The sequence below is a fragment of the Neovison vison genome, chromosome 4, assembly GCF_020171115.1.
Source record: "Neovison vison isolate M4711 chromosome 4, ASM_NN_V1, whole genome shotgun sequence".
Lineage (NCBI taxonomy): Eukaryota > Metazoa > Chordata > Mammalia > Carnivora > Mustelidae > Neogale > Neogale vison.
This window is the reverse complement of record NC_058094.1, coordinates 105,286,539-105,298,538: the sequence shown is the minus strand read 5'-3', so window position 1 is coordinate 105,298,538 and position 12,000 is coordinate 105,286,539. Positions and strand designations below refer to the sequence as shown.

At 49.5% G+C, this 12,000-nt stretch overlaps 1 pseudogene; it reads left to right on the top strand.

Annotated features, from left to right (window-relative positions):
• Window positions 1–4,092: 4,092 nt before the first annotated feature.
• On the top strand, window positions 4,093–4,201 carry LOC122905584 (annotated as a pseudogene).
• Window positions 4,202–12,000: the final 7,799 nt, after the last annotated feature.

Here is a 12,000-nt window from a genome sequence, read left to right as displayed (position 1 = left end):
GTACCCCAACCTCACACCCCCCCCGCCACTTCAAACCCCTCAGATTGTTTTTCAGAGTCCATAGTCTCTCATGGTTCACCTCCCCTTCCAATTTACCCAAAAGCACATACCCTCCCCAATGTCCATAACTCTACCCCCCTTCTCCCAACCCCCCTCCCCCAGCAACCCACAGTTTGTTTCATGAGATTAAGAGTCACTTATGGTTTGTCTCCCTCCCTATCCCGTCTTGTTTCATGGATTCTTCTCCTACCCACTTAAGCCCCCATGTTGCATCACCACTCCCTCATATCAGGGAGATCATATGATATTTGTCTTTCTCCGCTCGACTTATTTCGCTAAGCATGATATGCTCTAGTTCCATCCATGTTGTCGCAAATGGCAAGATTTCGTTTCTTTTGATGGCTGCATAGTATTCCATTGTGTATATATACCACATCTTCTTGATCCATTCATCTGTTGATGGACATCTAGGTTCTTTCCATAGTTTGGCTATTGCGGACATTGCTGCTATAAACATTCGGGTGCACGTGCCCCTTTGGATCACTACGTTTGTATCTTTAGGGTAAATTCCCAGTAGTGCAATTGCTGGGTCATAGGGCAGTTCTATTTTCAACATTTTGAGGAACCTCCATGTTGTCTTCCAGAGTGGTTGCACCAGCTTGCATTCCCACCAACAGTGTGGGAGGGTTCCCCTTTCTCCGCATCCTCGCCAGCATCTGTCATTTCCTGACTTGTTGATTTTAGCCATTCTGACCTCGAATAGCCAAAGGAATATTGAAAAACAAAGCCAAAGTTGGTGGCATCACAATTCCGGACTTCAAGCTTTATTACAAAGCTGTCATCATCAAGACAGCATGGTACTGGCACAAAAACAGACACATAGACCAATGGAACAGAATAGAGAGCCCAGAAATAGATCCTCAACTCTATGGTCAACTAATCTTCGACAAAGCAGGAAAGAATGTCCAATGGAAAAAAGACAGCCTCTTCAATAAATGGTGTAGGGAAAATTGGACAGCCACGTGCAGAAAAATGAAATTGGGCCATTTCCTTACACCACACACAAAAATAGATTCAAAATGGATTAAGGGCCTCAATGTGAGAAAGGAATCCATCAAAATCCTTGAGGAGAACACAGGCAGCAACCTCTTCGACCTCAGCCGCAGCAACATCTTCCTAGAAGCATCGCCAAAGGAAAGGGAAGCAAAGGCAAAAATGAACTTTTGGGATTTCATCAAAATCAAAAGCTTTTGCACAGCAAAGGAAACAGTTAACAAAAGCAAAAGACAACTGACAGAATGGGAGAAGATATTTGCAAACAACATATCAGATAAAGGACTAGTGTCCAAAATCTATAAAGAACTTAACAAACTCAACACCCAAAGAACAAATAATCCAATCAAGAAATGGACAGAGGACATGAACAGACGTTTCTGCAAAGAAGACATCCAGATGGCCAACAGACACATGAAAAAGTGCTCCATATCACTCGGCATCAGGGAAACAAAAGTTTTTATTCCAGAACAGGCCCCGGAGGACAGATGACTGAAAGCCTAATCTAGGGTTCCAATAAAGTCCTATGGGCATGACAGTTTCAGTCTTCTGACTCAGCACCGTTGACTTGGCTGTCTGCCTAGATGTAGGTGATCACGGTTTTTCAGATGCACATTTGCATCCAGAGCAGTCCCCTATATTAGGGTGGGCTCAGGGACCTTGCAGGTTTCTCCTAACCTGGAACGTTTGGGCAACTGTGACGGGCACAGTTTCCTTGGGGATGGCATGCACAGTCCTATGGTTTGGCCCCAGAGACCCCATCCTGGAGGATATGTGACGCATATTTTTGGGAGAGAAGTCTGCAAACACAAATTCGGGTTAGGGTTAAGGCGAGGTGATTGCAGGGCCAATGCGTAGACCTGGATGACAGCTCGTCAGGAAATATAAAGGTGACTGGAAGGCGGTAGCACAGGCTTTTTTATCTGGATTGTGTGTCCTGGATGGCCTCGGAATGCAGGTGTGGTCTCTTGCGTCAATGGGAGATTTTTCTTTTCTAAGGATCCTGGCGACTCCCCAAAGTTTGATGGGTTTTTCGGGGAAGGGAAAGGTGCTGTTTTCCATCTTAGGGGTGCCCCAAAACAGGGATTCCAGAGACGGACTCTGGGTCTTGGCGCCTGGAAAACCCCACCAAGGTTTAGGATTTTGGCCTAGGGGAGTACCAGGCCTGCAATGAGGGATTGTGGTGGTGCAAATGAGAGGGTTTGTTTGAAAGCATGCTCAGGCTGAAGGTCACAATGCCTGTTTGTGCCCAAGGCGGATGAAGGAATGGGCGTGGTCACTTTGGCCATGCACCTGGCTCCCACTCTGAGGGTTGGACACCCATCCCAACAGTCAGGTTTCCTTCCTTGGGGAAGGAGTAGTTCTCAATTATGCTTCAGTTTCCCCATTGGAAGGATTCCAGCAATGTCTGGGGAATGGTGCCAGAATACCAAGGTTGGGTAGAAAAGACAGACTTGGGCCATGGCCGATCTCACATGCTGGATTAGGGGCCTGCTCTCTGGGTGGCCAACACTGGTTCGGGGTTCAGGCTCTGTCAGACACAATGCAAGTGGAAAGAGAAGCCTACAAATCGGGGTTCCCTCCAGGGGTGAGCAGATTTATCCTCATGTGGGGATTCTGGACAGACTCAGCAAGCAGTTTTTTCTATGGGCGAGACAGAATGCTGCATTACGGCTCCAGAATTCAATAACAAGAGGCCTTGGGGAGCAGTAGGGTGAGGATGGAATTGTAAACACAAGCTATGGTTCGATTCAGTGCCAAGCAAAATGCAGTTCTAATGTGAAGCGTCTTTTCCAAGATATCCAGCACATGAGTCAGGCCGTTGTCAGATGTTTGCTCACACGAGCGTTTCTATTTTGATGATCCATAAATGGAGGGGTGGCGTCAAGAGGCCATGGAGGATTTCCCCTGATGAGGCTTGTAAGATGCTCCAAACAGTAAGGTGTCCTTCTACTGGACAGGTGGAGTCTGGTTTGTTTGCTCGAGGGTCCCCCATGTGGAAAGTATGGATAGCAGAAATCTTCGGCATTTATGCCTGGAAAGCACACCTCCACTGACCACTGCAGCTGAGGAACATGGCAGGTTCGTTCTGGTGGCTCTGGGGTGAAGGACCAAGGCCTTGAGTTGAAATGGAGTCTCTTGCAGATGGGCCACAGTGCTGTTTTGTTACAAGGAAGATTTCAGAATGTGCTGGTGGGTAAGGTTCCGTGCAGGATTCTCCTACCATGAGGGTTTGACACAGGACAAGGAGCACGGTTTTCTTCTGGGGAGAGGAGATATTCTGTTGTGTGGCTCAGGGACCACATGTTGTATCATAAGTTGGTATTCCAGAACAGAACCCTGAGGCCAGATGCCTGAACACCTAATCAAGGTTTCCAATGAGGTCCAAGGGCATGTCATGTTTAATCTTCTGTCTTAGGGCCATTGTATTGGCTGTATGCCAGGATGTAAATGATCAGGGAGTTTCAGACTGTATTTGCGTACAGAGCGGAGCCAATGTTGGGGAAGGCTCAGGGGTCTTGCAGGTTTCTCCGAATCTTGAAGATTTGGGCAACTCTGACGGGCACAGTTTCCTTGGGGATGGCAGGCACAGTCCTGTGGGATCCAGAGACCCCATCTTTAAGGGCATATGAGCCATAGTTTTGGGAGAGAAGTCTGCAAACACAAATTCAGTTAGGGTTAGTGGCGAGGTGCTCGGGGACCCAATGAGGAGACCCTGAGGGCAGCTCATCAGGAACCGTGATTAGGTGACGGGAAAGCTGTTGCCCAGGCTTTTCTATCTGGATTGTTTGTTCAGGATGGCCTCGGAATGCAGTTGTGGTCTCATGGGTCCAAGGGAGATTTTTCCTCTCTAAGGATACAGGTGGCTTCCCATAATTTGGTGGCTTTTTCGGGGAAGGGAAGAGTGTGGTTTTGCATCTTAGGGTTGCCCAAAAACAGGGATTCCTGAGACAGGTTCTCTATCTCTTGGCCTGGAAAATCCCACCAAGGGTTAGGATTTGGGCCTAGGTGTGTACCAGGTCTAAAATGTGGGATCCTATCGCTTCTCGGCCTTTTGGCTAAGATCAAGTGTAGTATCTGTTCTTATCAGTTTAAAATGTGGGATCCTGGTGGTGCCACTGAGAGGTCTTGGTTCAAAGCACACTCAGGCTGAGGGCCACAATGCCTGTTTGTGCCCGAGCGGCTGTCAGGAGTGGGATTGGTCTCACTAGGTATGCAGCTGTCTCCCACTTTGAGGTTTGGACACACATCCCAATATACCCAGGTTTCTTGCCATGGGGAAGAAGAAGTTCTCTATGTGCTTCAGGTTGCCCCATTGGCAGGGATTCCATCAAAAGTCTGGGGTAAAGGTGCCTGAATACCAAGGATGGGTAGAGATGACAGACTTGTCCCATGGCGGGTCTCACATGACGGAATGGGGCCCACTCTCTGGATTGTTGACACCAGGTCGGGAGTCAGGCTCTGTCAAACACAGCACTAGTGGCCAGGGCAGCCTATAAGTTGGGGTTCCATCGTGGGCAGAGAAGATTGATTCTCATGTGGTGTTTCTGGGCAGATTCACCAGGCACCTCTTCTTTTTATGGGAAAGGCAGAATGTGGCTTTGTGACTTCAGAATTCCCTGTCAAGTGGGCTTCGGGACTAGTATGGTTAGGATGGAATTGTAAACACATGCTACGGTTCAATTCAGTGCCAAGCAGAAGGCAGTTCTCATGTGCAGCGGCTTATTTGAGATATCCAGCACCTGAATAAAGGGCGGATGTCAGATATTTGCTCACACTGGAGTTTGGGACTTTGATGACCGACAAATGGATGGGTGGTGTCAGGGGCCTTAGAGGATTTCCCACACTGAGGCTTGTGTGATGCTCCAATTTGCATGGTTTCCTTCTACTGGACAGGTGGAGCCTGGTTTGTTTGCTGCAGGGTCCCCCATGTGGAGAGTTTAGGTATCAGAGCACTCCCACAAGTATGCCTGGAAAACACATCTCCATTGAGCATTGCAGCTGAGGAACATGGCAGGTATGTTTGCTGCCTGGGGGCGAAGTACCAAGGCCGTGAGTTGACATGGAATCTCTTGCAGATGGGTCACAATGCTGGTTTGTTGCCAGGGAGATCTTAGAATGTGGTAGTGTCTAAGGTGCCATGCAGGATTCTCCTATCCTGAAGTCTGGCAAAGGTCGAAGAGCATGGTTTCCTTCTGGGGACAGGAGATGTTCTGTTGTGTGGCTGAGGGACCACATGTTCTATCGTAAGTTGGTGTTCCAGAACAGGGCTCTGAAGACAGATGCCTGAAAACCTACTCTAGGGTTCCAATGAGGTCCTAGGGGCATGAAAGTTTCAATCTTCTGACTTAAGACCGTTGACGTGGCTGTCTGCCTGGATGTAGGTAAACAGGGTGTTTCAGACTGCACATTTGAGTCCAGAGCGGCCTCCAATATTGTGGTGGGCTCAGGGGCCTTGCAGGTTTCTCCTAATCTGGAAGGTTTGGAAAACTGTGAGGGGCACAGTTTCCTTGGGGATGGCAGGCACAGTTCTTTGGTATGGATCCAGAGACCCCACCCTGGAGGGCATGTGAGCCATTGTTTTGGGAGAGAATTCTGTAAACACCAATTTGGATTAGGGTTAGTGGCATGGTGATCGCAGTCCAGTGTGTAGACCTGGAGGGCAGCTCATCAAGAACTGTAATTAGGGTGATTGGTAGGCCATAGCACAGGCTTTTCTATCTGGATTGTGTGTCCAGGATGGCTTCAGAATGCAAGTATGGTCTCTTCGGTCCATGGGAGACATTCCTTTCTAAGGATATGGTGACTGTCCATACTTTGGTGGCTTTCTCGGGGGAGGGAAGAGTGCTGTTTACCATCTTAGGGGTGCCCCAATACAGGGATGCCAGAGAAAGGTTCTGGGTCTGGGTGGCTGGAAAATCCCAACAAGGGATTTGGGCGTACGGGTGAACCAAGCCTGCAATGCAGGATCCTGGTGGGGCAACTGAGATGGCTTGTTTAAAGCATACTCAAGGTGTGGGTCACAATGCTTCTTTGTTCAAGGGCGGCTCTCAGGAGTAGATGTGGTCTCCTTGGCCATGCAGCTGGCTTCCACTTTGAGTGTTGAACACCCATCAGAATAGCCAGGTTTTCCTGCCTTGGGGAAGGAGGAGTTCTCTATTGTGCTTCAAGTTCCCCCATTGGCAAGGATTCCAACAGAAGACTGGGGACAGATGCCTGAATACCAAGGATGGGTAGATATGATAGACTTGAGCCATGGCCAGTCAGCATGATGGATATGGGCCCCACCCTCTGGGTGGATGACACGAGGTCGGAGATCAGGCTCTGTCAGACACAGCACTAGTGGCCAGGGCAGCCTATAAATTGGGGTTCCCTCGAGGGCTGATCAGATTGATCCTCATGTGGGGTTTCTGGGCCGTCTCACCAGGCACTTCTTCTTTATATGGGGCAGTCAGAATGCTGGATATCTCGAATATGACTCTGCACAATGGAACGGTCTTCCGCCTTGCACTGAATATAACCGTGGCTTGGATTTACAATTTCACCCCACCGAACTCATCCTCATGCCCTCTTGATGGGGAATTCTGGAGGCACAACGCAGCATTCTATCTTTCCCATAGAAAGAAGATGTGCCTGGTGAGACGGCCAGAAAATCCCACATGAGGATCTGTCTGCTCGGCCCTAAGGGAACCCCGATTTATAGGTATACTGGCCACTACTGCTGTGTATGACAGAGTCTGAGCCCTGACCTCTTTTCAGCCACCCAAAGATCCGGGCCCTGTCCAGCACGTGAGACCAGAGATGGCCCACGTTCGTCATCTCTACCCATCCTTAGTATTCAGTCATCTGTCCCCAGACCTTTGCTGGAAACCCTGCCAATGGGGGAACGTGAAGCAAAATAGAAAACTCCTATTTACCCAAGGCATGAAACATGGCTTTTGGGATGGGTTTCCAACCCCCAGAGTTTGAACCAGGTGCTTGGCCAATGAGACCAACGCCACTCCTGAGGCCTGCCCTGGGGACAAACAGGCATTGTGACCCTCAGCTTGAGCATGCTTTCAAGCCAGCCCTCCCAGTTGCACCACCAGGATCGGGCTTTGAAGGACTGGTACTCCCCTAGACACAAATTCTAACACTTGGTGGAATTTTTCAGGAGCCCAGACCCAGAGCCCATCTCTGGAATCCCTATTTTGGGGTACACATAACTTGGAAACCATCACTCTTCCCTTACCCGAAAAAGCCACCAAATTATAGGAAGTCAGGTTCCATAGAGAGGAAAAGTCTCCCATGGACCCATGAGGCCACACCTGCATTCCGAGGCCATCCTGGACACAAAATCTAGATATAAATGCCTGTGCTTCCGCTTTCAAGGCACCCGAATTACAGTTCCTGATGAGCTGCCCTCAGGGTCTATGCATTGGGCCTGTGATCACCCCTCTAGTAACCCTAACCTGAGTATGTATATGCAGACTTCTCGCCCAAAATCATGGCTCACATGTCCTCCAGGATGGGGACTCTGTAGCCATAACAGAGGACTGTGCCTGCATTCCCCAAGGAAACTATGGCCGTCACATTTGCCCAAACCCTCCAGTTTAGGGGAAACCTGCAAGGCCCCTGAGTCCATCCCAGTATTAGAGGCTGGTCTGGTTTCAAATGCGCAGTCCAAAACACCCTGATCACCTCCATCGAGGCAGACACCCAAGTCAATGGGCCTGAGACAGAAGATTGAACCTGACTTGCCCCTGGGACCTCATTGGAACCCTAGATTAGGTTTTCAGGCATTTGTCATCTGTTCTGGAATACCAACTTATGGTACAACATGTGGTCCCTGAGCCACATAAGAGAACATCTCCTGACCCTAGAAGCAAATTGTGCCCTTGGACCTCTAAAAAATCCTCAAGGTGGGAGAATCCTGCATAGCCCCTTAGCCACCTGCACATTCTAAGATCTCTCTGGTAACAAACCAGCATAGTGAAACATCTGCAAGAGATTCCATGTCAACTCCAGGCCTTGGTACTTCGCCCCAGAGGCAACAGAAGGAACATGCCATGATCCTCAGGTGCAATTATTAATGAACGTATGCTTTCCAGGCATTCATGCGGGAGAGCTCTGCTACCCAAACTTTCCACATGGAGGACTGTGGAGCAACCAAAGCATACTCCACCTGTCTAGTAAAAGGAAACCTTGCTGCTTGGAGCATCTCACAAGCCTCAGCATGGGGAATTCTCCGTAGCATCTTGACACCACTCCTCCATTTGTCGGTCATCATAGATACAAACTCCAGTGTGAACAAACATCTGACATCCACCCTTAGATGCTAGATATCCCATATAAGCCGCTGCATAAAGGAACTGCCTTCTGCTTGGCACTGAATTGATTGGTAGCTTATGTTTACAGTACCATCCTCAACCTACTGGTCCCCAAGCCCTCTTTATAGGGAATTCTGGAGCTACCAAGCAGCATTCTTCCTTCCACATAGAAAGAAGTGCATGATAGGTCTGCCCAGAAACCCCACATGAGATTCAATCTGCTCGGCCTTCAAGGGAACTCCGACTTATAGGTTTCCTGGCCACTAGTGCTGTTTCTGACAGAGCCTGAGCCCTTACCTAGTGTCAGCAACCCAGAGAGCGGGCCCCATATCCAGCATGTGAGACTGGTTATGGACAAAGTCTGTCATTTCTACCCATCCTTGGTGTTCAGGCACCTGTCCCCAGACTTTGGCTGGAATCCCTGACAATGGGGGAACCTGAAGCACAATAGAGAACTCCTCTTTCCCATGGCAGGAGACCTGACTGTTGGAATGGGTGACCAACCATCAAAGTGGGAGCCAGCTGCATGGCTAATGAAACCACGCCCAAACCTGAGGACCACACTGTGTACAAACAGGCATTCTGACCCTCAGCCTGAGCATGTTTTCAAACAAGCCCCCTTAGTTGCAACATCATGATTTCACATTGCAGGACTGGTATGCCCTTGGCCCAAATCCCAAGCCTTGGTGGGATTTTCCAAGCACCCTGACCCAGAGCCCGTCTCTTGAATCCTTGTTTTGGGGCATGCATAAGATGGAAAACAGCACTCTTCCCTTCCCCGAGAAAGCCACCAAAAAATGGGAGGCGCCAGGATCTTCAGAGCGGAAAAATCTCCCATGGACTCCTGAGTCCACACCTGCATTCCGAGGCCATCCTGGATACACAATCCAGATAAAAAAGCCTGTGATACCACCTTCAAGTCACCCGATTTACTGTTCCGGACAAGCTGCCCTCCAGGTCTATGCATTGGGCCTGCAATAACCTCATCAGTAACCCTAACCAGAGTTTGTGTTGGCAGACTTCTCTCCCAAAACCATGAATTACGTGCCATCCAGGATAGGGTCTGTGGATGCACACCACAGGACTGTGCCTGCCATCCCCAAGGAAACGGTGCCGTCAAAGTTTCCCAAAACCACCAGATGGGAGAAATCTGCAAGGCCCCTGAGCCCACCCCAATTTTGGAGGCCGCTCTAGACTCAAATGCACAGTCTAAAACAACCTGATCACCTACATCCAAGCAGACACCCAAGTCAATGAGCCTGAGTCAGATGTTTGAACCTGACATGACCCTAGTCTTCACTGGAACCCTAGATTAGATTTTCAGGCACCTGTCCTCAGAGGCCTGCTCTGGAATACCAACTTATGATTCAACATGTGGTACCTGATCCACACAACAGAAGATTTCCTGTCCCCAGAATGAAACCGTGCTCGTGGACCTGTGTCAAACCCTCAGGGTAGATGAATCCTGCACAGCTCCTCAGCCACCAGCACAATGCACTTAGCAAACCAGCATTGTGACCCATCTTCATGAGACTCCATGTCAACTCAAGGCCTTGGGACTTCGCCTTAGAGCCACCAGAAAGAACCTGCCATGTTCCTCTGCTGCAATGGTCAATGGAGGAGTGCTTTCCAGGCATCCATATGGGAGTGTTCTACTACACAAACTTTTCTCATGGGGGACCCTGGGGCAAACAAACCAGAAGCCCCCTTTCCAGTTGAAGGAAACCTTGCTCTTTGGAGCATCTCACAAGCCCCAGCGAGGGAAATAATCCATTACCTCTTGACGTCAGCCTCCATTTGTTGGTCATCATAGACACAAACTCTCGTGTAAGCAGACAGCTGACATTCGCACTTACTCAGGTGTTGGATATATCCAATCAGCCTCTGCACACTGGAAGTGCCTTCCGTTCGGTAATGACTTTAATAGTTGCATGTGTTTACCATTCCATCTTCACCCTCCTGGTCCACAAGCCCTCTTGACAGGGAATTCTGGAGCAACAATGTAGCATTCTGCCTGCCCCAAGAAAGAAGAATTGCCTGGTGAGTTTGCCCAGAAATCCCACATGAGGATCCACCTGCAGGGCCCTTGACAACACCCTAATATCTTAGGCCACCATGGGAACTTGACAGAGCCTGAGCCACGACCTTCAGTCAGTCACCCAGACAGTGGGCCCCATTTACTGCAGGTGGGACTTGTGGCCCAAAGCCGTCATCTCTACTCAACCTGGATATTCAAACTTCTGTGCCCAGTCCGTAGCTCAAATGCCTGCCTATGAGGTACCTGAAGCACAAGGGTACTCCTCCTTCCTGATGGCAGGAAGTCTGGCAGTTGGGATGGGTATTGAACCCTCAGAGTGGGAACCAGCTGCATGGACATGAGACCACGGCCACACATGGGAGCCGCCCTGGGCACAAACAAGCATTGTGACCATAGCGTGAACCAAACGAACCCCCATGGTAGCTGGACTAGGAGGCCACAGAGTGGGACATCCAGCCCCTAGGGGAAAATCCTCACCCTTGTTGGTGTTTTTCAGTCGCCTAGACTCATAAACTGTCCCTGGGATCCCTCTTGTGGGGGTTCATTGAGACGGAAAACAGCAGTCTTCCCTTCCCCCAGATACAGCAAATTCTTGGGAGATGGGCAGAATCCCTAGAGATGAAGAATGTTCTATGGCCCCATGAAGACACCCCTACATTTTACAACCGTTCTGGACACACAATCCAGACAGAAATGCCTGCCCAACTACCTCCATGAGAACTTAATTTCACTACACAATAACCTTCCCTCAGAGCCTGCAGATTGGGGCTGTGATGACCTCGGACCTCACCCTAACGCTAGTTCACGTTTGCAGATTTCTGTCTCCAAAACCCTGTCGCACATGTCCTCCAGGATGGGGCCTCTGGAGCCACACTGGACGACTGTGCCTACTCTCCCGAAGGAAACTCTGCCCTTCACTGTTGCCCAAACCCTGAAGCTTAGGAGCAAAGTCCAAAGCCCCTGAACCCACCTCAATTCCCAAGAACTGTCTAGACCCAAGTGTACATTGTGACACACAGTGAGAACCTGCCTCCAGGCAAACATCCATGTCAAAGGGCCTGAGTCTGAAGATGGAACCTGACATGCTCCTAGGACTTTATCGATGCCGTAGCTTAGGTTTTCAGGTGCCTGTCCCGAGAGGACTTTTCTCCCATACCATCTTATATTCCAACATGTTGTCCCTGAGTGACACAAAAGACCTCTCCTGTCCCAGAAGGATACCTTGCTCTTGGAAGCTGTGTCTAAGACTCAATGTAGGTGAATCCTGCATTGCCCCTGACCATTCCAACATTCCAGTGTACATCCTGGGTAAAGACCAGCAATTTGATCGAATAGCATAAAACTCCATGTCAACTCAGCCCCCTTGGAACTTCGCCCCAGAGCCACCAGATCGAACCTGCCATGTTCCTGAGCTGCAATGGTCAATGGAGTAGTGTTTTCCAGGCATCCATGAGGGAGAGCTCTGTTACCAACCTTTCCATATGGGTACCCTGGAGCAAACAAACCAGACTCCCCCTGTCAGTAGAAGGAAACCTACTGTTTCGAGCATCTCACAAGACACAGAGTGGGAAATCCTCCATGGCCTTTTGACGCAAACCC